Source organism: Orcinus orca, chromosome 1 (assembly GCF_937001465.1).
Source record: "Orcinus orca chromosome 1, mOrcOrc1.1, whole genome shotgun sequence".
Classification (NCBI taxonomy): domain Eukaryota; kingdom Metazoa; phylum Chordata; class Mammalia; order Artiodactyla; family Delphinidae; genus Orcinus; species Orcinus orca.
The window spans coordinates 165,902,631-165,929,146 of NC_064559.1; positions in this window are offsets into that span (position 1 = coordinate 165,902,631).

The following is a 26,516-nucleotide window of genomic DNA, read 5'->3' on the forward strand; positions in this document are numbered from 1 at the left end:
GTCCTGTCTGAGCGAAGAACAGATGCCCTCCGGCGACCTACACGCAGAGGTGGGGCCAAATCTAAAGCTGAGCCCCAGGACCTGTGTGAACAAAGAAGAGAAAGGGAAACTTCTCCCAGTAGCCACAGAAGCAGCGGATTAAAGCTCCGGATTAATAGCTTTGCTTTCACCATTTGTCCTAGGGTTCTGTCCATCAGTTTTTTTTTTTACTTTTTAAATTTTCTTTCTTAATAATGATTTTTTATTTTAATATCTTTATTTTATTTTATCTTACTTTATTTTATTTTATCCTCTTTCTTTCTATTTTTGTTTCCCTTTTATTCTGAGCTGTGTGGAGGACAGGCTCTTGGTGCTCCGGCCAGGCATCAGGGCTGTGCCTCTGAGGTGGGAGAGCCAACTTCAGGACACTGGTCCACAAGAGACCTCCCAGCTCCACGTAATATCAAATGGCGAAAATCTCCCAGAGATCTCCATCTCAACACCAAGACCCAGCTTCACTCAACGACCAGCAAGTTACAGTGCTAGCCACCCTATGCCAAACAACTAGCAAGACAAGAACACAACAACCCCATCCATTAGCAGAGAGGCTGCCTAAAATCATAATAAGGACACAAACACCCTAAAACACACCACCAGAAGTGGACCTGCCCACCACAGAGACAAGATGCAGCCTCATCCACCAGAACACAGGCACTAGTCCCCTGCACCAGGAAACCTACACAACCCACTGAACCAACCCTAGCCACTGGGGACAGACACCAAAAACAACGGGAACTACGAACCTGCAGCCTGCAAAAAGGAGACCCCAAACACAGTAAGATAAGCAAAATGAAAAGAGAGAAAAACACACATTAGATGAAGGAGCAAGGTAAAAACCCACGAGACCTAACAAATGAAGAGGAAATAGGCAGTCTACGTGAAAAAGAATTCAGAATAATGATAGTAAAGATGATCCAAAATCTTGGAAATAGAATAGAGAAAATGCAAGAAACATTTAACAACGACCTAGAAGAACTAAAGAGGAAACAAGCAATGATGAACAGCACGATAAATGAAATTAAAAATACTCTAGAAGGGATCAATAGCAGAATAACTGAGACAGAAGAATGGATAAGTGGCTTGGAAGATAAAATAGTGGAAATAACTACTGAAGAGCAGAATAAAGAGAAAAGAATGAAGAGAACTGAGGACAGTCTCAGAGACCGCTGGGACAACATTAAATGTACCAACATTCAAATTATAGGGGTCCCAGAAAAAGAGGAGAAAAAGAAAGGGACTGAGAAAATATATGAAGAGATTATAGTTGAAAACTTCACTAATATGGGAAAGGAAATAGTTAATCAAGTCCAGGAAGCACAGAGAGTCCCATACAGGATAAATCCAAGGAGAAACATGCCAAGACACATATTAATCAAACTATCAAAAATTAAACACAAAGAAAACATATTAAAAGCAGCAAGGGAAAAACAACACACAAGGGAATCCCCATAAGGTTAACCGCTGATCTTTCAGCAGAAACTATGCAAGCCAGAAGGGAGTGGCAGGACATATTTAAAGTGATGAAGGAGAAAAACCTACAACCAAGATAATTCTACCCAGCAAGGATCTTATTCAGATTTGATGGAGAGATTAAATCCTTTACAGACAAGCAAAAGCTAAGAGAATTCAGCACCACCAAACCAGCTTTACAACAAATACTGAAGAAACTTCTCTAGACAGGAAACACAAGAGAAGGAAAAGACCTACAATAGCAAACCCAAAACAATTAAGAAAATGGGAATAGGAACATACATATCGATAATTACCTGAAATGTAAATGGACTAAATGCTCCCACCAAAAGACACAGATTGGCTGAATGGATACAAAGACAAGACCCATATATACGCTGTTTACAAGAGACCCACTTCAGACCTAGAGACACATACAGACTGAAAGTAAAGGGATGGAAAAAGATATTCCATGAAAATGGAAACCAAAAGAAAGCTGGAGTAGCAATTCTCATATCAGACAAAATAGACTTTAAAATAAAGACTATTAGAAGAGACAAAGAAGGACACTACATAATGATCAAGGGATCGATCCAAGAAGAAGATATAACAATTGTAAATATTTATGCACCCAACATAGGAGCACGTCAATACATAAGGCAAATACTAACAGCCATAAAAGGGGAAATGGACAGTAACACATTCATATTAGGAGACTTTAACACCCCACTTTCAACAATGGACAGATCATCCAAAATGAAAATAAATAAGGAAACACAAGCTTTAAATGATACATTAAACAAGATGGACTTAATTGATATTTATAGGACACTCCATCCAAAAACAACAGAATACACATTTTTCTCAAGTGCTCATGGAACATTCTCCAGTATAGGTCATATATTGGGTCACAAATCAAGCCTTGGTAAATTTAAGAAAATTGAAATTGTATCAAGTATCATTTCCGACCACAATGCTATGAGACTAGATTTCAATTACAGAAAAAGATCTGTAAAAATTACAAACACATGGAAGCTATACAATACACTACTTAATAACGAAGTGATCACTGAAGAAATCAGAGAGGAAATAAAAAAATACCTAGAAACAAATGACAATGGAGACACGATGACCCAAAACCTATGGGTTGCAGCAAAAGCAGTTCTAAGAGGGAAGTTTATAGCAATACAATCCTACCTTAAGAAACAGGAAACATGTCAAATAAACAACCTACTCTTGCACCTAAAGCAACTAGAGAAAGAAGGACAAAAAAACCCCAAAGTTAGCAGAAGGAAAGAAATCATAAAAATCAAATCAGAAATAAATGAAAAAGAAATGAAGGACACAATAGCAAAGATCAATAAAACTAAAAGCTTGTTCTTTGAGAAGATAAACAAAATTGATAAACCATTAGTCAGACTAATCAAGAAAAAAAGGGTGAGGACTCAAATCAATAGAATTAGAAATGAAAAAGGAGAAGGAACAATTGACACTGCAGAAATACAAAGGATCATGAGAGATTACTACAAGCAATGCTATGCCAAAAAAAATGGACAACCTGGAAGAAATGGTAAAATTTGTAGAAGTGCACAACCTGCCAAGACTGAACCAGGGAGAAATAGAAAATATGAACAGACCAATCACAAGCACTGAAGTTGAAACTATGATTAAAAATCTTCCAACAAACAAAAGCCCAGGATCAGATGGCTTCACAGGCGAATTCTATCAAAAATTTAAAGAAGAGATAACACCTATCTTTCTCAGACTCTTCCAACATAGAGCAGAGGGAGGAACACTCGCAAACTCATTCTATGAGGCCACCATCACCCTGATACCAAAACCAGACAAAGATGTCACAAAGAAAGAAAACTACAGGCCAGTATCACTGATGAATATAGATGCAAAAATCCTCAACAAAATACTAGCAAACAAAATCCAACAGCACATTAAAAGGATCATACACTATGATCAAGTGGGGTTTATTCCAAGAATGCAAGGATTCTTCAATACATGTAAATCAGTCAACATGATACACCATATTAACAAATTGAAGGAGAAAACCCATATGATCATCTCAATAGATGCAGAGAAAGCTTTCGACAAAATTCAACACCCATTTATGATAAAAACCCTGCAGAAAGTAGGCATAGAGGGAACTTTCCTCAACATAATAAAGGCCATATATGACAAACCCACAGACAACATCATCCTCAATGGTGAAAAACTGAAAACATTTCCACTAAGATGAGGAACAGACATGGTTGCCCACTCTCACACTATTATTCAACATAGTCTTGGAAGTTTTAGCCACAGCAATCAGAGAAGAAAAAGGAATAAAAGAAATCCAAATCAGAAAAGAAGAAGTAAAGCTGTCACTCTTTGCAGATGACATGATCCTATACATAGAGAATCCTAAAGATGCTACCAGAAAACTACTAGAGTTAATCAATGAATTTGGTAAAATAGCAGGATACAAAATTAATGCACAGAATTCTCTGGCATTCTTAAACACTAATGATGAAAAATCTGAAAGTGAAATTAAGGAGACAGTCCCATTTACCACTGCAAAAAAAAAAGAATTAAATATCTAGGAATAAACCTACCTAAGAAGACAAAAGACCTGTATGCAGAAAATTATAAGACACTGATGAAAGAAATTAAAGATGATACAAATAGATGGAGAGATATACCATGTTCTTGGATTGGAAGAATCAACATTGTGAAAATGACTCTACTACCCAAAGCAATCTACAGATTCAATGCAATCCCTATCAAACTACCAATGGCATTTTTCACAGAACTAGAACAAAAAATTTCACAATTTGTATGGAAACACAAAAGACCCCGAATAGCCAAAGCAATCTTGAGAATGAAACATGAAGCTGGAGGAATCAGGCTCCCTGACTTCAGACTATACTACAAAGCTACAGTAATAAAGACAGTATGGTACTGGCACAAAAACAGAAAGATAGATCAATGGAACAGGATAGAAGCCCAGAGATAAACCCACACACCTATGGTCACCTCATCTTTGATAAAGGAGGCAAGACTATACAGTGGAGAAAAGACAGCCTCTTCAATAAGTGGTGCTGGGAAAACTGGACAGGTACATGTAAAAGTATGAAATTAGAACACTCCCTAACATCATACAAAAAATAAACTCAAAATGGATTAAAGACCTAAATGTAAGGCCAGGCACTATCATACTCTTAGAGGAAAACATAGGCAGAACACTCTATGACATAAATCACAGCAAGATCCTTTTTGACCCAGCTCCTAGCGAAATGGAAATAAAAACAAAAATAAACAAATGTGACCTAGTGAAACTTAAAAGCTTTTGCACAGCAAAGGAAACCATAAACAAGACCAAAAGACAACCTTCAGAATGGGAGAAAATATTTGCAAGTGAAGCGACTGACAAAAGATTAATCTCCAAAATTTACAAGCAGCTCATGCAGCTCAATAACAAAAAAACAAACAACCCAATTCAAAAATGGGCAGAAGATCTAAATAGACATTTCTCCAAAGTAGATATACAGATTGCCAAGAAACACATGAAAGAATGCTCAACATCATTAATCATTAAAGAAATGCAAATCAAAACTACAATGAGATATCATCTCACACTGGTCAGAATGGCCATCATCAAAAAATCTAGAAAACATAAATGCTGGAGAGGGTGTGGAGAAGAGGGAACACTCTTGCACTGTTGGTGGGAATGTAATTTGATACAGCCACTATGGAGAGCAGCATGAATGTTCCTTAAAAAACTACAAATAGAACTATCATACGACCCAGCAATCCCACTACTTGGCATATACCTTGTGAAAACCATAATTCAAAAACAGTCATGTACCAAAATGTTCATTGTAGCTCTATTTACAATATCCAGGACATGGAAGCAACCTAAGTGTCCATCGACAGATGAATGGATAAAGAAGACGTGGCACATATATACAATGGAATATTACTCAGCCATAAAAAGAAATGAAATTGAGTTATTTGTAGTGAGGTGGATGGACCTAGAGTCTGTCATACAGAGTGAAGTAAGTCAGAAAGAGAAAAACAAATACCACATGCTAACACATATATATGGAATCTAAGAAAGAAAGAAAATAAAAGTCATGAAAACCTAGGGGTAAGACGGGAATAAAGACACAGACCTACTAGAGAATGGACTTGAGGATATGGGGAGGGGGAAGGGTAAACTGTGACATAGTGAGAGAGTGGCATGGATGTATATACACTACCAAACATAAAATAGGTAGCTAGTGGGAAGCAGCCGCAAAGCATAGGGAGATCAGCTAGGTGGTTTGTGACCACCTAGAGGGGTGGTATAGTGAGGGTGAGAGGGAGGGAGATGCAAGAGGGAAGAGATATGGGAACATATGTATATGTATAACTGATTCACTTTGTTATAAAGCAGAAACCAACACACCATTGTAAAGCAATTATACTCCAATAAAGATGTAAAAAAAAAAAAGAAATGAATCACTTTTTTAGGGGAACTTGAGTTTGTTGTATGAGTTACTGGATAATACGTATTGTATTAATGTTACCTAACATGGTTGCACCAGCCTAGAAAGGAGCAAATAACTTAACATTCCTGTTCTCTATGCCAGGCATTGTAGGGTATCGTCACAAACCCATGTAGTTGATGATATTAACATGATCACTTGACAGATGAGTAGGTTGAATACAGTAAGGAAATGGCCTCTCTTCATACTGCTTGGATTCAAACATATTATGTAACACCAAAGCTATTTCTCTTTACTACTCTGCACTCATGTCAAAGGCATACTGGCTCTGGAAGCTCATGAATTATGTAATAAATCATTAGTTATATAGTTATTCCCTATATATTTTGATCCCAGGATGACAGTGAGGAACCTCATAGTGCTGTGTCAACTGCAACTCTGGCATTTTGGTCCTATCTCAAATCATGGACTGTGAAATTAAGATCTCAACGATGATGGATGCGTAATGCAGAGACTTCCAAGAAGTACAGTGTCATACTCTATTCAGGGCATTTTGAAAACTTATGGGGGCCATTTTAGTTGTCAATCATTGTACCAATACTGGCAGTTAGTAGACTGGGCTCCAGAAACTGCAGAGTGCTAGATCTCAGGATCTCAGTAATTAACAGCCCAACTCAGTACATAACTTACATACAGGTGAAAAACTGTTTAAAATCTGAGCTTGGAACTTTATCATACTGGTTACGTTCTCCAAGAATGCAACATCTCAGACAAGTTTGGCTTTTGGTAGTTTTGAAAAGTACACTTCAAAGCCATCTTAATGATAACGAATGCCACTAGGGTTATTTGTGGCCACTTCAGTGCATTTGTATTGGTCTGCATTTGTAGTGTCACCTCCTGGAGTTCCAACATACAGGTGCAAGCATATGACTGCATCATTATGTGTTCTAGTATTGTCCCTGAGAAACAATGCATGTCTTCATCTTTTATCAAATAATAATCCTTTCTCTAGAAAACACAATGGATAAAAATACTTGGATGACAGGAATCAGAATATTTTAAATGGAAAACTAAAGCATTCCCAGCCTGTCCAAAACCCTAACCAGTTTCTTCAAACATGACTAAAACACCCATAAACATAACAATCCAGCAATTATTTTTATGACAATGCTGTTAAAACAACTATAAATCCAGGACTTCCCTGGTGGCACAGTGGTTAAGAATCCACCTGCCAATGCAGGGGACATGGGTTTGATCCCTGGTCTGGGAAGATCCCACATGCTGTGGAGCAACTAAGCCCGTGTGCTACAACTACTGAGCCTGTGCTTTAGTGCCTGCGAGCCACAACTACTGAAGCCCTCATGCCTAGAGCCCGTGCTCTGCAACAAAAGAAGCCACCTCAATGAGAAGCCTGCGCACCGCAACAAAGAGTAGCCCCAGCTCGCTGCAACTAGAGAAAGCCCACACGCAGCAATGAAGACCCAACACAGCCAAAAATAAATAAATATATTTTTTAAAATCCTATAAAACCAAGTTATCCACTAATGATCTCAGTATATATTTGTATAATATCAGCAATACTGTACAGTACTAGATACAGAAATAAAATCTTTGAACATTGCCAGGAGAGAACCTAGACCTACGAAGAGCTAATGCTAAGGAAAAGTGGGGAAGACAGTCATAGAGCACAACCCATTTAAATGTGAGCACAAGGCATGACTCTACAAGGAGATAACTAAGATGACTTGTGGGCAAGTCATGTTTCCTTGAATAAAAATAGCAGGTCAACAAAGAGAACTAGAGTAGTGGGTCTCGGTGAGGAATGTCTTAGGATGACAGTAAAAGCATTGCTTTTCTTTTAAAGGTGTGTTAAAATCTGTTCCATTTCAAAATAAAAGGAACATACAAACTTTGTTTTTAAAAAAAAATGAAAACTTTCCTCCCACTAGAAAAATGATTTTCATGACTTTCAACTCAAAAGACTTGAAACTTAACTCTGACAATTAGCAGTCATGTGGCTTTGGCAAAGTCACGTTAACTCTTCAGTTCTCCCATCAATAGGAGGGAATCCTACCTTCTAAGAATGTCTGAACTGAGTACAGTGTTAGAATACATACTATCACCCATTCACTAAAAGCCCAGTCTCCCCACACATTAAGCAGATCTGTTTATATTCTAAGCACTGTTATCCTAGATCTTTGCTTTGATCCTTGTCAGTGTATACTAATCTCTCAGGTCCATCCAGACTTGCTTGGGTAGTAGATTGCAACTGAGATTGTCAGGAGGCAGGTGGAAACTAGGACAAGCTGATGCTATCTATGCCTTTGGAAGAAATGTTCCTGCTTCATGAAGCTATACTGTCCTAGACCATCTCACATGGAAAGAGAAGCCAGCTCTTCTGTAAAGTAGTGTAACATTGGTCCCATTGGGTCCATGAACTCCTAACTTTTGGCTGTGTTGAACTTATTCTGGTGTTGGTGTTTATGCTTAGCTTAAATAGAGCTCACCTTTTGGATACTATCTCTACAGTGACTTCCTTTTTCTGTGTAGAGTAACTGAGTCTCTGAATTAACAAGAATCTCTAAAGCAAACTGAGATGGAAAGCCCTGCTTCTGGTTTTTGTTTTTTTTAAAAAAAAGAAGCTTTGGCAAAAACTGTCAATCAGTGGTCACCAAAGGTGGGAAAACTTGAAACTTTGTCTCCACTAACTTGTCATAGACTGAAAAACAATCTTCACAGCTTAATTTTGAGTCTTATTAAGGCATTCAGGTCTGAGCATATTCTGCAATGCACAACTTGGGCCCTCAGGTTGGGGGTGAAGTGAGAATGGCTTATCTCAAAGAACCCTCCACAGATTAAAAAAGCATTAAAGCCTTAAAGGAACCCTCAAAGTTACCAATACCCTCCCGGGTCCATTTGCACCCATCACAGACTATTTGTGGTTTCATATCCCTTGCCTCTGGCAGAAAATATTTGATTACTCTTAGCTCTCATGACAATACATTTATACTCCCATAAACAGTGTGGGAGGTGTTATAAAAAAAAAAAAAGGACTCCCCATATCTCACATCTTCACCACCACTTGGTTCTCTTTGACTTTTTGCCAATCCTGTGGGTGTGAAATGGTATCACTTGTAAATGCCTCGAAGTTCACTTCCTAAAAATATGACAGGTGAAGTCATAGTGTGTTGGCTATAAATGGTGTGACTTTCAGAAACATTAACTTAATTCTGAGCAAAATTTTCCATATAACAATATGCAACCTTCAATTTACATAGTAGTTGTGTTCCTGGAAAATTCTACGTGTATTAAAACCATCCCATCTCCATTATGCGAGATGGAGTTAGATTTTAGACTTGGATAATTGGTTTTCTTCCCTTACTTCAAGGCCTGAGACAACTTAGTCATGTGGAATGTGGACAAAAATTCTTTTTTCTGTAGGACTTCTGTCATGTGCCCTGGAAGACATCTAACATGGCTGTCTCCAGACTATGTCTATAGCATCCTCCAGTTACTTTGACAACACATCCCTCCATGTATTTCCAAGACTTAGTGGCTATACCTACTCCACTGAGAATCAATCCTTTAAGGCATCGTATACCAGTATAACTGTAAATTGACATCTTAGTACAACTTTAGGAAGTTACTTGGTTCTTCTCAAATATGCCTGATTCTTGATTGTATTTTTGCTTTTTAGTATTCGAAGTTTGTTCTATCTTATTTCAGTAAATTTTCTATGCTTGATTCTGTCTTGTTTGCTTTTTTGTTTTTCCTGCTGCCTGTTAGCTACAGTGTCTTTTTCTTGGCATTTTTAAAGCTTTATCTGTGGAAATATTTTGCGGTCTGTTTAAGGTATGCTCCAGACCACATCTGCATTTGCTTCTATTGGGAACATAGAGGACAAGAATAAAGGCAAACCACTTTCTTTTTATTTGGAAAAGAAAACAAATTTTATTGTAGCTTATTAAAAGACTGCAGATATAGCATGATAAGTCACGAAGAATAAGATCACTCCAACCCAAGAAGATTAAATAAAAAACATAATTTGGAAGAAAAAGCAAACTGTAAAACTTCTACAATATACCATTTACACTGAAAAGTAATACTATACAATTGTCAATATATACAAACATGTAGAAAAAATCAGCACATAGATGGGAATGACTAACCTCAGGATAGTGTCTTCTCTGGGGAAGGGAGTAAATGGAATGAGATGGTGCACTTGTGTAAAATATTCATTTTTTAAAAAGCTAAAAGGCAATATCAACATGTTTCAAAGGTAGATTTTTGTTTGTAAACATAACTAAATTCTGTAGGTGTCTGAGGATCATCTGGGTCAAAGTTCATAATGATTCACACTTTCAAAATGTGTGCCAACTGCATCCAACAGAATTGTGGTTACTGAAGATCATACAGACATAGTAATGGCCTTTGGACTTTGAATTGCAAAGTTGACTTGCCTGATCTGAACAGAAAGCCAGCCTGGACTGGGGCATATAGCTTGAAGTCTCACCTGTTAATGAGGTTCAGAAAGGCAGGAAAAGATCAGTATGGAGGTAGACCATCTGTCATAAACCACAACAGGTGGGTGTTTAGTCCTGTGTTGAGACTGCTTACTGTCTGGGATGGAGTTGGCCTCTGGAGCAACAAAAGAGTGCACTAGAATCTGGGAGCCACTAGGGAGGGGGTTTGGGCCAGAATCCCAGAAGACCCAGTGTACCTGTATGTACACAAGAAGCTATGGAGGTCCCCATAGTGACCACTCTACCCCAACTTGGGTGGCGGTGTGGGGGGATAGCTCTCAGTGGTACACAACCTCTCTTTCTCTCTCTTTTTCTCTCTTTCTTTCTCTCTCTTTCTCTTTCTCTCTCTCTTTCTCTCTGTCTCTTTCTAAGTTGGAGAAGAGGCATGAGAGCTGGGAGGATAGTGGGAATCACTTAGAAGTCAGGCTGGCATCTGTGAGCCTGACAGAGAGTTAGAGAACTGTCACTTCACACCAGTCACACAGCTCTCCATCTGGGTACTTTCCAGTGGTTCTCACCACACTGCCTTCCCCAAATGCCTCCAACATAGCTCTCCAGGAGTCAGCCCCTTACCATGAAGCTCCTGCTGCCTTGGAGGCCATGGCTTCCATCACGGACTGGCACCTACCCGACCATGGGCCATAGGTCATCACCTTTCCTGCATCTTCTCATGCAGTGAAGGAGCAATGGCTGGCCAGCCTCTGAAGGCACATAGTTACTACCGGTGGAGAGCTCTCTGTTCCATGAAGTGGTAGCTGGCTTAGAGGTGGTAGCAATGGCATACCAATGACATACCACATCACCTGTGTCATCTTTCCCTGACTCCACCCCAGAACAACTCAATTTTCTATTTGTGGCTGCTTTTGACAGTTAATTTTAGCTGTCCATGAGTTTTTCTCACTCCCACCTAGTGCTAAGAGGCAGGTTCCCCTTTCTACCTAATGAAAGCTGGCTTCCTTCTCTCTAAAGATATGTTTTGTCATGACTTCAGGTTTGAGCTGGTTCTTCTAGTTCAGCTTCTGAACTTTGTGTGGACCCTAACTGTCTTGGGTTTTTGCCCAGTGCTGCCTGTATGAACCAAAACTCTGGTCAACTGCAGCTCAAACTCCCAGAGCAGATCCTTGCTTTAGCATTTGCTTCTTTGAACCTAGTTGTCCTTGAATGCTAAGTACACTGCTTACTTGCCAGTTTAGCTGAGCACTAAATAAAAATGCCCAACCTTTTAGGTGTTTGTAGTTTTTCTAGAATATCTAGTCTTCTGTAATACCAGAAGTGGAAGTTGTAAAGTCTTTCATTTTCTTCTAATGGGCTTTTTGACCTATGAGACATCTGTCACTTCTAAGTTGCTTTGATGCTTTTGTGAGCTCCTCCATAATTCTCAACACTAACTGGATACCATTTCCCTTCAATTCTACTGAAATTTTAAGGTCCAATCACATTGGAGGATAAAACTCTTAATGTGGATTTTATTAATACACAATCATTTAACACTTTACTATCTTATTCTTTCCATTAAACAGAAGAGTGTCCTTTCTACTTGTTCTTGTCTCCCTTAGTTTCCCTCCTAGGGAACTGAACACTAAATGAATTCTACTTATGTCTGTCGTTAGAAGTCCTGTTTAGTACCCATTAGGACAGGCATTGTTGGTGTATCAGGCAATAATGGACTGGCAAATCTTGACAGAGTTTTCATGAGTGCATGGAAGAAAACTCGATTGGCAAACTAGGACTGTTTTGAAGGTTGGAAAGAAGTCTTTGTTCTCACATTTTTCTGAAGTGAGAGAAGGTTTGCCCTATTTCCATCATACAGGAGAAGCCATATGATGCTTATTCTGTAAGTGGACCCTGAAGATGTGAATTTGATTGCAAGTAGTTTGTTTGGGAGATGTGGGAACGCTGGTAGAATAGGGAAGTGAAAGGTGGAGAGGAAGACATCTAGTATTGGTGTATTATTATGCCAGCCGCCACTGGAAACTAACCTAAGAAAACTCTGGGAAATGGTATAGAATATACCTAGGAATTGTACCTGAGGTGCAAAAGGAGCTGGAGTATCTATTGCTGAGAGGGGCTCAAGTGGGAGGCTTCTAAGAGATGAGTGAGCAAAGTGGTGATCGCCAGGGATACGTTCCCCTCAGGACAAACCCCAGACAATGACCCAATATGGTGATGGTGTACAATGGTACCATTGTAACCCTAGGCAAGACTCAGCTAACCGGCTGTGAAGCTTTGTGAGAGGCTGGCAGAGACTGTTAGGTTAGCATGACTGTTAGGTTAGCACTCTATACCTAATCCAGCTTCCTCTACTTTTACACCACAGGTGTTGGTTCCCCAATAAACCTTATGCAACCATAACTGTCAATATCTGTTGCCAGAAGAGTACAGTTTGTAACAACTTGCTTACCTGTGCAGGGCTGATTAGACTTTTCTATTGCTACCTAAGGTATTTCTGTTACACATGTTCAAACTTTGTCACCACTGGGATCATCAGGCACCCAGTTCTTGACGGGCCACACATGTTGCATAGTTAGTTGGTGTATCAGAGTCTGCAGGGGCCCAGCAACAATCCTGAAGTGGCTTTTCAAATGGAGCACACTGGTATACACGATTAGGACATGCATCTTGGGGCTTGCCGGAGGCTCCATTAGCATCCTCTTTCCAACAGAAACCTCAAACCCCAGGGGATCTGCAGAGCATTAGGAGCAGGGAAGGGTATCCCACAACCTGGATGAGCTGCAGAGCTTCTCTTGTTCTGAGCCCGGCCCCTAGCAAATCAGATAACTCACAGCTACCAGTTTAACTACTTGGAATTGATTCTGTTGTCTTCCAGCTGCTATTTTTGGATATCAGATGCTGAAAAGTCAATACTTCATTGTAAAGATCCTTTTATTCCAGAAGTGTTTTATCAATCCTTCCTGGATTGATACTAATTTTCTTGTAACTCTCCTCAAGCCTCTTCATCTTTCAGTTTACTGTTTCCCTGTTTCAGACAAAAGCTTCTAGCGCCTGTCTTCCTACAGTGGCTCCAGTCAAAATCCCTAGGGTCTGCATTTGAATAGGTCAAAATCATTTATCCCCAGATGTTCTTGTACCAGAAATTGCATCCCTTCTTTATCTTCCTGCTCTTGGGGTCACTAGTATAGAGTGAGCTGTTTGGATCATGTGTGGTCTTTGAACTTCACTTCTGTTCCCCAGTCCTTGTTCTTGTTCTTTGATCTCAGGGAGCCACTGAATCACCCTGTGTAGAACTGTTCTTCTCCCTCATCCCATTTTCCTAAAGAGTGTTTTTGTGAACACTTGTTCCCCAGTTATTACTAGAAAATGTCTTGCCAATAGTCCTGACCTTATTCATAGTTAATCTCAAACTAGACTGAAGTAGCTGAAGTGTCTGGATACAGGTTTCCAACTCTCACACTGCCAGAACCATTGAGGCCTTATCACTTACGTGATCCTTTCTAACAAATTCCATTCCCCATCCTCATAAACCTTAGTAACCTGGGGCAGATGGAAATGTGAAAAGAATATTTAAGAGTCCCAACTTGGATTTGGGAATTATAATTTATGTGAGAAATTGTATGATTCTAATTGGAGTCAACAGGATTCCAGGAATTTGTGGAGGAGGTAATTGGTAGATCTCACAGCACAGGGATGCCCAGGTCCACTCTGACTAGGTTGCAGGCCCACGTTTAGGAAGACACGGCTGTCTCCTGGGGGTGCTCTGTCTCCTAGGCATCCAGGCAGCTTTGGGCAGTAGTCTGTGGTATGTGGGTAGCTTCTAGCAAGAGGAGGCCCTTGATGTGGGAAATACTCTACATGATTGGTTTCAAAAGTTTACCTTCGACCAGATACCAATATAGGTGCATGTGACTTAGCAACTTCTGCTGCCAGTGGTGTTTCAGTTTGAAGAATCAAAGATGGATCCTAATTGCTGATTCTGGATCACAGAAAATCAGGTAAAACAAGGAGTGAGACAGACACCAGTTAGTTGCTGAGTTCCCTGTTGCTGAGAGGCAGGAGTATGTGGAGTTCAGGCAGTGTCAGTAAGTGAAACCAAAGTCCCTATCCAGGAAAGCTATGTCTTAGTGGACCTTGTGAAGGTCTTAAGGGCAGATAACTTCACTGCCTGAAAACCCTGAGTTCTGGCATTTGTGTTCCTTCACTCTAGGTCAGTCTGAGCTCAGGAATGAGAAAGCGGCAGGTATACCTGCAAACCACATACATTGGCTTTGGGCACCTCTCAGTACCTTTGGAGGTTGAGGGCGGCAACATTTTATCTAATCACTGCATGTGACTATAGAAAGACTCAGCATATTGGCCTAGAGACTGTAGTCCAAACACTGTTCCCTGTGGGCTTGGTTCGAAACTAAGGCTTTGGCTAAAGACATGTGGGCCCATAGTCCATCCTGCTTCCTGTTCCTGCTTATACCTATATCTTTGATGGGATTAAAGATTTCCTTTTTATAAGCTTTTTTATTCCTGCCATCACTTTTTCTCTTTTACTCTGCACTTCAGCTTACATCGCTGTATAGATGCCATTGATCCTGTTCCCTTTTTCTATTCAAAGCTCTTATAAGAAAATGTTAACGATGCAGCTATAACTAAAACCTTTTACTTTATCCTAAAGCTTAGAGTTTATTCCTCAAAATAGATCACCTCCCAGAAAGACAACTTTTCTCAGCAGGAGTATTACTACTTAAATTTCTTGAATTTTCATGTAAATTGCCCTGTCACTTAGTTTTTTGTCTTGTGAATTTTGAACAGGAGCCAATTCTTGGGCATGAAAATGAGGGAGGGACCATGACAACCAATAGACTTTGCCTGAGGGCTAGGAATTCATTCCTTAGGTGAAACCAGGAACAAGTTTTCCAGATAGCTGCTGATACATAAACGACTAGGAATTCTAGGCCTTCTGTTTTTGACCTCTTGTGGGTATAACTCCACACCATCCATGTTGGAGAAAAGTTTGTATTTCAGTACAGATCTGATCTCTATCTATAGTGACAATTTAATGTTTGGTATACAGTCTTGATAAGAATTGTTCATTTCTTTCTCTTACAAAGGTTCAGGCTGTTGAGCACATGTAGGTGCTTCTGTTTTGTCCTTTTGTGTGTTCATAAAATAGCTTCTCTTCCTAGTGCCTTCTTTCTACTTCCATCACTTCAAAAACAAGAGTTTAAGAGCCTTTATTTCTAACTGTGGCTCTAAAGCTGCCTAACATTTGTCTGTGCTCTGGAAGTCGATGAGGATCTCCACTTAGCTGTCCCTAAAGCCAGCTCAGCTGTCTCGGAGCCTAGAGGAGCCCTTCAAAGCTTGCCTTCCCCAACTAGGGATCCAGGTAGCCCTTTCCTTGAGCGCTTGATCCTCCAGGATCCTGCCCTTTCTTGGGAAAAGTGCCATCTAAACACTGAGGTAGGTTGTTTTTTTTTTTTTTTTTAATTACAGGCCTTAATAACACATTCTGGAATGATAGAGTGTCCAACAAGTTAATGTCACTGCAACACTCAGTATTCCCTTGTCTTAAAGACACCTTCATCCATCTTCAGTATTAGAGCCCTTTAAACCTTTTTCCTTTATTGATGGGTGTATGTACATCATCATGTTTGTTTAGGGTTTTCTCTGCATTTTACGGTTGAAATGCAATGTACAAATTCTGTTTAACAGCCAGCATTAGGTTTTGAGTAGAAGGAAAACATACCTGGCTTTAGTAAGAGAAACATACAAAAATGTTTGGCTTTATCTCATGGTATATGGTATTTAAATGAAAGAAACCACTTAGACTATGCATGGTCAAATATTTTTATGTCTCTGTACCCAGTTCCTGGCACAAATCTAAAACTCTTGGAATCTCCTGAGCGATAGGAGTGTCTTCGGTTATTCCTACCAACCCTTCTTGATCACAGCTGAGTTCATGCTAATGAGGTGACTTAGAATAGTCCCCCTAAACAACCTTAGGAGGGGACTGGTCACCAGAAAGAAGTAATTAAAGGGTTGGATCTTTCATCTCTACCTAGTGACTTTCAGAAAAGGGAAGTGGGGGCTGGAGATTAAGTTCTATAACTCTTGAATAATGAGATTTGATGAACTTCTGCATTGGTGAACACGTGGAAATGCTTGGAGGTTTGCATGCCCAGACAGGGCATGGGAACTCTGTGCCACTCCCTCTGCCCTAAACCTTACCTGGTGCATCTCTCAGTTTAACCATTCCTGACTTATATCCTTTATAATAAACTGGGAAGCATTAAGTATTGAGTTCCATGAACTAATCTAGCAAATTATTGAACCTGAAGGAGGGGAGAATAGGAAAACAATTTATAGCCAAGTTGGACAGAAGTATGGGTTGCACCTCAACCTGTGACTGGTGCCTGAAATGGGGGCAGTCTTCTGGGACAGGGTCCTTTAACTTTTATCTGACAATAACTCCAAGTAAAAGGTGTCAATTGAGTTGTTGGACACCCAGTTGGTGTTGGAATATCAGAGATATTTTATATCTCTGATATTTAATATCAGAGAACAGCCCAGACAATATATGAAAAAAGATGGTCATGTTAATCCTATACTGAAAGCTAGGTTTGGACAGAGTTAGAAATGCAAGAATGTCTAAGCAAGACTTTTGGCAGACCCTTTCAGAACATGGCTTTACACTGAGCTTGTAAATGCCGTACATAGTTATATTTCTTGAAAAATGGAAGTGACCATTGTTCTCATGGAATAAAATTCTAGTTTTTTAGTCTGAGAATTTCATTTGGGGGCAGAAGTGCTCAGCAGCATATGACTCATCCCTATGGAATAAGAAGGTCATTAATGGTTCAGTCTGAGGAATATTGGTAGCCTTATCAAACTAACCAATTATACACATCATGCTAGACTGAACAGCATCCCTTAAAGAGCTACAAACAGTAGTTACTATGATGTGTGTGAAATCATTTCCTTCATTGGTTCCTGACGATAGTTTGCAAGTTGGCTTTTGCAGGCTTTTGATGGTATGTAACCTGCTGCCTTGCAAGACAGATCAGCATTTTTAATCTTTGATCAAGGCATCTAAGGTTGGGCCATAAGATATAACACTTCAGTTCTTCCTACCAAAATTTTAGTGTCATTTATGTCCATGGTGTGAGACTAATGTACTGAGTTAATGGATCCTAAACTTGAGCAGGTGGATATACATAAATGTTTCCATCCCACTGGAAACTCCATGATTGTCTTGCATATCGCTCTAAATGCTGTAGTTGCATTTATTTTGTACCTTCATAGGATTAGGATTCAGTCTTAAAGATTGTCTCATGCATGTGCTAAATGAGATTCGTGAGTGTCCTTTGAGCCTTGAGTACATCTTATCTTGCCAACATACCTTATTGACTGTGCCAATTGGATACACAGACTTCTGTGTTGGGCACCCTGAGACAGTTCATTCCTATCCAATTAGTTCAACCAGCTTTGAGATTCCATGTCTCTTCACTATAAGGCCTAATTCTGGACTTTTTCTTAAGAAAACCAGGAGAAAGTAAATGGAGAAAAGGCATTTGTAACCCCCTGTCAAAGCTCATCTGAGGTGGATACTGGTAGAAGCCCTAATTATGATTGAAACCAGCAGCACAGACAAAGCCTGCATCTATGACAGGAGATACCTTGTGGGGCTCATACCTTCATCTTGCTGAGATATCTGCATCCTTTGGATAACCACCTCCTCTCCTGTTGTAAGTTTTCAGAGTCCTACCCAGCAATAATTATTTCTCCTTCTCAACCCCTTTCAGAAGGAAGAGTGTAGCTTCAGCCTGAAAAACATAGGTCTAGCAGTCAATCATTTTGACCGTAAAATTAGTGATTGACAAAGTCTCCTAATCCAAACTTTCCTAAGTAGAAAATTGAGACATTCTCATATTTTGAGAATTTCAGTCGAAAAGACTAGTGCTTCCTGTTTATGCACTCAAAAAATTTACTGGGCACAGATATAAATCAGTTACATGATCAGTGGCTACCTAAAAGAAGGTAGATCAGTGGTAAAAAGACACCAACAACTACCACTACCTCAGAGGATAGAACAATCCTAAATGTCTTGCTAGCAGGGAGAAGAAAATTTCCAGGATGTTACATGCCAAGAGTAAATGTCACAGAGGGCTGTTTCCTGTAGGTAAAGACATGGACACCTGGAGTTTGGACCTATAACAAGCTTTCCTGGTTGGTGTTAGGATGACAGGTTTGGGAACTCTTTCTGTGGCAGGTAGCTGAAAGCCTGGCATGGGGTGGCCATGTCTTGGGAGATAGAAGATACTTTATAAGTGCCTGAACAGACTCATGTGCAAGTACAAAATCCTGACACTGGAATAAAACCATGTGCTATCTTGGAATCTGAGTGGTGGTGATGTGATTAAAACTGAGGGCAATCTATAAGGGTTGTGCAGAGTCTTAAGAGGGTGAACTTAGTAGCTGTCCCATAGGTGAGTGGTCTAACACTGGCCGTAAAGTGGCAATTTATCAGGCTCAGCTAACAAGCAGGAGATAGAGCCCTGTGGGCCATGAGTAGAAGAGTTGCTCAGGGCTAGATGTTAGGCTTCTGCATTTCCTCTTGGGCTCACCTGATGCACTGTGAGTGGTCTAAGATAGGTTATTAGGAAACCATTTTGGGGACATCCTAATCCTAGTCCAAAACTCTGGAGAGATTCCCAAACGTTCTATTTTTTCCTTGGAGCTCAAGGACAATGTGGCAAAGCTACATCCAGAAGGCCCTAATCATTGGGTCTTATATAGATATTAAGTGGAGTTGTACTAGAATGTTCACCCTGGGAGTTCTTGGAGGGAGTAACATGCCCAAGCTTCAGCTATTCTCATGAAATGCTTCCTCTTTACTATTTTTGGAGTTCTCTTAATAGCTATGAACATCATCGTGTAACTCCCTGTACCAACTGCTCTTCCAGAAGAGCCTTGGGCAGTCCTATAGTCTTCAATCCCAGAAGGCTTCCACTATCTAGGCTCTCCATTTCCCAGTCTCAAATCTTTCCCTTGTTGGTGCTCACTAATGTGGAAGTTGTACATATGTCCTTGTTGGTTGTTCCTAAAATCATTGCTTCCTAGCTTCTACCCCCTCCAGGCCTAGAACCCTAGTGTTCTCCCAACCTGTGGTGGTGGCTACCAGGAGTACCTGGCTTTCTCTTCTCCAAAATATTAAACACTATTTTATCTTCTCTGTAGTTCTAAGCAGGGTTTATGCCTCAAACTAGACTTAATATTTCTGAGGCCTTTTATTGACTCATTTTAGATATTTCCAACTTCTGATGTCTGGGTTAGGATAACAGCAGCCCATGTTCACAATACCAGTTTGAATCTAAATCCAATACAGTCCAGCAACTCTAACATGTGAATGTAGAATAAGCCTCTTTCTGACTCCAAGTCCTCTACTCATTTGCTTTACTAGTCAAAACCAAATGTGTGGCTGACACCCTCCATTCAAGAAACCCAGCTACCTTGAGGTTGGTGCCTGGAGGAAAATGCTATTAGAAGTTTCCATGGGTAATTGACACTTCTATTGGCTAAGTGAGTTTAGACAAACCTGTAGACAAACTTCCCAAGCCACACTATCAACAACACTACTTCTCTTGTTTGTTAAAATATAAAACAGAAAAAGCATACAAATAACATGTAGACCTCAATAGTGCTGTGGAGGGTCTTTGAAGCTTCTGGTCTGAGGTGAACTGGCCTCTCCTTCACTTTTGAAAGCTCATGTACCCTCCACCCAACTCATCTAGTCTCTGAAGACTTTGGCTGTTGAATGAAAATGTGTGGATAAGTTGGGATTTTGAAGAAATAAGTGTAGGGAAATTGCTACTTAAGTGATGAGAAAACAAAGTATAAATGAATCCCTCCCATAGTAGATGGAATATCTCCTACCATGGCTTCCTGTAGCTCTTGGAAGCCTAATAGTTTTGCCATATGATTCTTTTATCTTTGACTGGAAAACTTCCCAGATTAAAATATAATCATTACAGAATAGCTTTCATTCCAGTGAATGTCAGAAGTGACATTCTCTAATATTTTTTTGCAACAACTGGAGTCTCAGCTATGTGGCCAGCATGACCAGACTAAGCTTTATATCTCTGAAAAAGGAGTTCCTATGAGTACAATTATATCTTCATGTTCTGAAGGCATCCTTGGCAAGAGGCTTGCATTCCAGGGTCCTTGGCTCATGGGGAATTGGCGAGTAGACCAGCTCATTCTGGTAATTATCTCTTGGTCTCCACCACCACTACCACCCCCACTTAGATGGTGTGATGGCAGCCATGCTGAGCCCTGGCCCTTATACCTGGGAAGTCCTCTACCTTCTGCTCTTGAGGACTCCCATCTTGCTTGTTTTGCGCCTTTCCTAGGTGAGTCACTCTTACCAGGGTCCTGAACTGGTAAGTGGTAAGTTGTCTCCTGTTTCTCTTTTAACTCTTTAAACTGCTTCTGCTTCATCACCATGGAAACTCTTCTACTATGAAGATGCATGATGCTGCAGAAAGAATTAGAAGCAGTAAGTCACTCACAGTAAAACCACATTTTGGCTAAACTTCACACCAGGGTAACTCACCCTGCCCCTCTGATCATTTTCCTTTCTCACCCTCCCAAGTAGGACAGGTTGTCAGAACTTAGTCAGCCTCTGGCATTTTTCAAAAATCCTGCCAGTTTTAAGGTGCAACAAATTCTGTCCCAGGACTAGGGTCTTCCTACCCACTATCTTCAGAGAGCCATCTTTCTGGTGGTGCCGCCTCTCTGCATGACTCCCCTCCCACTGTATACATAAGCCAGTAGTAAACCCTTGAATTATTTGATGACTGGCTCTAGTGTTGTATCCTCTGTAAAGAGAAAGCATCAGACCTGGTGGAGGACCAAGCTGAACCATAATGAGGCCCTCTGAACCTCAGGAAGAACTGCTACTGTGATCACTTTGAAGACATTCTTCAACTGTCCTCTTTGAGGGCTCTGGGATTGGCTTCTGAGTTGCTTTTCTCTGATCTTTAGCTTGGACAATAAGGATGATGGTTCTTGAGATTTCAAACTTTGCAAATCTGCCCTTTCTTGTTACTCCAAGTCTTCATGACTGTTTTCCAATGATAGAGATTTGGAGGTGTTGTCTTTACAACTGCCAGACCTTGTGTATACTCTGGATCCTTCTCCTGTGTGGATCTGAGTTGAATTCCTTGTTCTTAAATTGTATAGTGTTCTTGATACACAGGTCTAGTGAAATAACCTAGCCAAGGGTTCAGGCAACTGTGATAAATCAGATTTGAGAACTCAATTCTATGCTTCAGTCTTTTCCATACTCAAGAACTACACCTTAAAAAAAAAACAAAAAAACAAAAAACAAAAAACTACACATTTAACATTTTCATGGGTAGGAAAATAGAGACACCAGCCTGTAAGGAAGATCTACATGGGAAGGATCTTTGAGCAAGCTGACAGGCTGAACATCACTTGGACTGTTCTGTTTTGCATAATATTAAATGATGGTTCTAAACATATACATAGGCTTTTCACCTGAAAAGGAATATATTAGAAGCTGATACTATTTATCTTAATGGTATTGATTATGCAAATAAAACATTAAATGTTTACTAGTGACTTTCAAAACAAGTGATAATTTATGAAAGTTTAAATATTCCTTCTCTATACAGAATCCAAATTGTCTGATTCTTATCCACTCAATTCTCAACTTTTGAAAATCTCTCTTTTACCCAGTAAATAGTCCTACCCTGTTCCCCAATGATACTGCTCTGTAATCACTGCTGATAATTCCATTAATGCAGAATGAATGAACCAAGAGAAGCATGGGAAAAAGTATGGAGATTTGAACAATGCTTCAATGACTGTTACCACAATTGTATAGGAAAGAAACTAAAGGCTTAGAGGTTGTTACTTGACCTTGAATAAGCAGTAACCACACCACATGAGGGCTGAGAACATTATCTCAGCCTGGCACTGTATTAGTCAGGGACTACAAGAAAAAGCAAATAGCATAGTCAAATTGGGACAATTCAGTGAAGCTCTTATTGACAAAGGGATGAGCTTGCAGAGGAGAATGCAATAAACCAGAGCTAGTAGTAATCAAAGACTTAACAACCAAAGATGTACCACCACAGGCTTACAGGAAAAAGGAGGTGTGTATACTAGATTCTAGAGGGAGGAGTTGGCTACCTTGTGAGAAATAGGAACCTTTTGTTGATGGATGAAACTTCTGTTCACCAGGGGTTGCCAAAGGAATAATTGCCCTGATATTCCCCTTTTCCCTGTTGACATCTTGCTAAGACTCCCCCCTGACCCAAATCAGATAACTGAGCAGTCCTGTAGAAAAAATGTTAGAGGTTAGCCTCCTAACAGGGAACAGAAAGCAGGTTACAGAGTGGCAAGAAGAATATATCCAGCATAGGCACATAATAGCTTTCTGATACAGTCTTAGCAACTCAAGTGCAATTTTCAAGCATAAGTTTAGACCCTCCTAAAGGTAGCCATATCAATAGGTTGCAAATAACTCTGAAAAGCTTATTCATTCTTGCAATCTGTCTTTCCAGCTTCAGCTGCCATATACTCTATCTTCAGTTTGTCATATCCTACTGGGACTAGTTTGAAAGAATCTCTTAAACCACTTGCTTGAACATTTTTGATGTGCTCCTCTAATCTTTATTTTTTATCCCAAAGTTTCATATCCAGCAAAAGGGAAGACTTGGCTTCCTTTCTTTGATACTGTGAGGGTCTTTCAGCTTATTTATGTTCACTATTCTCTTCATGTACAAATAAGTCAATCTTGGCATCATCTCTCATTTATGGCTCTACTTTCCATGATGTCCTTACATGTTTAATAAAGCCTACACTGAACAGTGTTCCCACTATAAAAATAAGCATATCATCACCCTGCATTTCATGGTATGTGTTGGCATCTGGTGGGCTATGGATTGCATCAGTGCTGCAACATCAGCCTGAGTTGGTATATACTTCTTCATATAGGTTATATTAGCCATAAAGTTGAGCCACATGTACTAATGGGGTTGGAGTGGGAATCTTGACTCTCTGAAATCCAAGTTGGTGGCTGTCTTTGGGTGGAGGGCAGCAGTAGAGGAACAAAAATCCATTTATTCATAGAGATCTCTGGCACCTGTTCCTTTAATAAATAAAAATTTGGTATCAGTTATAGATAAACCACATCTTGAATTCTGAGGTAACTGTTAAAACTAAAAATGTTGGTGTTTCAAGTTATATTAGGAAATAATCCTTAGTTTTTAACAATTGTGTGAACACTTAGGTCTCTTGTCCCCCTTATCCCTTAGCACAGGTCATCAGTAGCTACTAGTGACCCAGGTCCTCTCTCTTCGGAGTAGAGGTGGTTGTGTCTTATTTTAGGACTATACAGACCATTGGATGGAAGAACTGAGCTTGCTAGACTTAAATATTGCCAAGGAGCAAATAAGAGCTCACTCTGATCCTGTAGTTCCATGAGATCTTGACCTGTTAAGGGATAACTGAAGTATCCCTAATAGTCTTGAATACATAAGATACTTTCAACTTGTATATAACTGAAATAAGTCCTGTCAGACAGCGATGAGTTCTGCACAGATTTGGAAAAGAGCACTCTTCTGTAAGAGGGAATTCTCTTGACTTTGGTAGTTCTCAGAGAGGCTACTTTATCCTGTCTCCTATTAAAGATTCCTTGGGACCCACCTCGAACTGCCTGTTCCTTACATCAGCTAACATCTGGCATTGCCACATGAGTCATTGGGTTTTATTTTCTCTCATAACCAAGAAGACACGGGTTGGGTTAAAATCTTCCAGGTCCTGACGAGGATCCAGTAGTTCAGTGGGAGTATCCTCACTCCAGGGCCTTCATGGGAGCACTGGAAACAATCTGAAATTTCTTTCACCAGATCAGAATAAATTATGAAGCTGTTTTAGACCCAAGAAGGAATTTAGAAGTTCAAAGGTTTTATTGAGGTTAACAACTAAAAGACAGAGGGAGGGACAGGATCAGGTAGAGAGAACCTTTACACAGTTTACACTGTTTTATAGGTCTAACACTTGTGAAAAGAAGTGGGGAGGAGGACTCAAATAGGGAGGACTTCAGAACTGCAGTCCAACTTAGAAAGCTTCAGGCAGCCCAACAGGGAGCTCCAGCATAAGGACTGCCTCTAGAAGAATCTTCTCTGAATGGAAATGACCAGGCCCTACTTCTCCCACAGGGCCCAATTACTGGGTAGGAGCTTTTGGGAAGAACATGGCCTCATCTTGAACACTATTGGATCCTGGAGGAGCTGCACCTGGAAGTCAGTTTTTCTGGAGGGGAGATCTGAGGAGGGTACCTCTATGGCTGCCACGTAAGCTAGAGTGGGAGACACTACATGACAATGTTACTGACTTGCCAAGAACTACTGCATATGGTAAATTGAGTAAAGTGGCCAGACAGGATTTCTTTGCACAGGTCTAGACTAGAACATGGGGCTGTCAAAACTGAACGTAGAGTTTAGCTCCAAATTCCCAGTTGGCAGGGAGAGGGATCTCTGAATTGAGAATTACCTCCTGGAATTGACCCTTTCAGCCCAATGAGGGAAAAACTTTTATATAAATTCTTCTGCTTGGTCGCTGGACATGGGCTGCGCACCTAAAGGGTTTAACGTTAAGTGGCATAGCTCCCTGCTGCAGCGTTTCACCCTGGAGGAGCTGATGGCTGAAGGCTGTCTACTGAGTACCTTCTCTGCAGCTGGGCAGTAAGCCCTCCAAGGGAGGGGATCTAGGTGGTGCGTCTTGGTGTCTATCACAGCCAGTGTCTCATCCATAGGGAAGATTGACCAAGTTAATCCATGTTCCTTGAGCTGCTTAGGGAAAGATTACTCTTGATACCAGCCAATGGCACAGTTGGAAAATACCTACATCCATCACCAGTGCGATAGTATCTAGGGAAAATCAGTGTTAAGGCATTACAGTAGTCAGACTTCAGTTATACCACAAGGCTGCTACTCATTTGGAAAAAATGAGCCCTGTAGTATTGTGAATAGCTAGCACAAGTGATCTAGTGTGTGCAGTGATAAAAGGAGGATGGTCACCAAAACACATACCATGAGATAAGTGTTGCTAAGTGGGCTTGTTAGAGCTTCCCTGGGAACAGCTTGCTATGTGAACCCAAGTAATTACAGCCACAAGAGGCAAGAAATTTATTCCAGTCCAAAGCATAGATACTAGGGATGGTTGAAAAAGACATGGTATCAACCCCTTGATTTTGGTACAAGGGGTCAGGGATACTTAATATACATATAAATTCACATTTAAAAAGTAATATATGGATAACAGAATATGAGGATATGTTTAGCTACAAATAATGAAGTGACTCTAACGTACAGCTAGTTGAAGGATAGATTGAGATTTCAGACTCCTTGAGACCATACACTGGTGATCTCTTACACTGAAATGGTATTATCAGCCAATCTACTCATAAGCTGTAAGCAGCAAGAGTTGAATGGACAGATTCTGAGCACGCCATAGACGTAGCCCAATTGCCATCTTCTAAGTTCTCAATTCTATATTTGACCTAACTTTTCTTTCTTACCTGAACATCACTTAATTCATTAAAAACTACTGACTCTTGGGTATAGGCTCTTTACCAGTCATGGCCAGAGAGAAGATGTGTTTTGCAATCAATATTTGTGAAGTTTTGTAAAAAAAAAATTTGAGATAGGGGTTGAACCATGATTCTGATTTTTGAAGGATGTACTTACTAGTTTAGAATCACAAGTGGTGACAACAGACCAGAGATTGGTCACTAATTCCTTTGAACAAATTTCATAATTTGGAGGGGATATATCCTTTAAGTATTTTCAGCCCACTGTGGGCCTTTATTCTTTAAATGCAGTATTTTTCCTAATTGCCAGATCCTGATGCACAAGATGAGGATTCAATCAGTGGGTACGTACCGTGTATCAGCAAACCACCGTAGATCCTGGTGATATGCTGATGTGAGAAATATCCCTGAATGGATTTCTCCATCCCTAGTTCCATCCCAAGGTCATTTTAGCCTTGG